This window comes from Aplysia californica, unplaced genomic scaffold (genome assembly GCF_000002075.1).
Source record: "Aplysia californica isolate F4 #8 unplaced genomic scaffold, AplCal3.0 scaffold00014, whole genome shotgun sequence".
Classification (NCBI taxonomy): Eukaryota; Metazoa; Mollusca; class Gastropoda; order Aplysiida; family Aplysiidae; genus Aplysia; species Aplysia californica.
The window spans coordinates 1492233-1493506 of NW_004797284.1; the positions used below are offsets into that span (position 1 = coordinate 1492233).

The 1274-nt window shown below is 42.3% G+C and overlaps 1 protein-coding gene across 1 annotated transcript in view; it reads right to left on the reverse strand.

The window, feature by feature from the left end:
• LOC101845208 (calpain-9) overlaps positions 1 to 1274 on the reverse strand; it is a gene marked incomplete in the record, with an annotated part of 63733 nt that overhangs the window by 11888 nt on the left and 50571 nt on the right.

Consider the following 1274-nt stretch of genomic DNA (forward strand, 5'->3'; position numbering starts at 1 on the left):
TGTGTGTACCGTAACTATTAACATTTAATGACTCACTACGGCCAGCAAGACTAGCTTCTAAACGTATGTTGGCTGCATTTTCAAAGCGTTATGCAAACACACTTTTCGTCCCTTTCGTTACCGACCAGCCTTGAAAGAAGCTATAGAACCCATTCTTGAGCATGACCGAATTGTAATTCTTGGACTTTGGGCAGAGGGGAGGGGTCCATCAAATGTAAGGTTGTCATTAGTATTCCACACAGCAACACCCCCCAGCAAAGGATACTTAGGTTGTTGACTTTTTCAGATTGATTTTGTTTTTCAACCCATCTGAAACAACCCCCCCCCCCCCAAAAAAAAAACAATTTAAATTAATTATTTAAAATTTGAAATGGCTAAAAATCAAGACTCGGACTTATGCCCCCCAGATACTTTCACAAAGACATTAAATACACCTAGACAGCCCAAGCCAAACAACATTCCAAGCAACTTTGCCCCCCTCAAATATTACACCCACAGATCACATAGTGAAGGAAATCAGCTCAACTCAAGGAAATAAAATGTAGTTGCCTGCCACAGCATGACAATGGCATAAATACAACAACAAAACATGCAGATGCGCATTAGTGATTTGCGAGCACAGCATATTGCTCTTTATGCATCCCATGTTATTAACCCATTACCTCCAGGCCCGACGCTGCCTCTTCTTTTAAGTAAAACTATAGAGCAGATCTAGCAGCAATGAATGTGAAGGGTTAAAACTTTTTGAAGCTTTAGGATATGTGCTGAGTTTGCATTCTACGCTTTAGGGGCGAGGGGGGATAGACGAAAGAAGATAAGTAAAAAGAGAGAGAGAAAGGATGTTGGGTTTTTTTAGTTTAAGTAAGAGTTTTACGGTACTTGCAACACAATAAGATCATATTAGTGCCGAAGATTAGAGGTGTTACAAGAGAGTAACAAACACAAAAAAGAAGGAGGGGATATAAGGACGATAGATGTTAGATAGGAAAGAAGAAGCAAACCACACCAGAGCACCCGCCAACCACCCACGAGAAAGGAAGAAAGTCGGGGAAAAGAACAAAAGGAGAGAGAGAGAGAGAGAGAGAGAGAGAGAGAGAGAGAGAGAGAGAGAGAGAGAGAGAGAGAGAGAGAGAGAGAGAGAGAGAAGAGGGGGGATATAGGGGGGAGGGGCGTACACAGAGAGAGAGAGAGAGACAGTCAAAGGGGTGGACATACGGAGATAGAGGGAATGTGTACGTGTGTATGTATTTGAGTGTGTATGTGTGTGTGTGTGT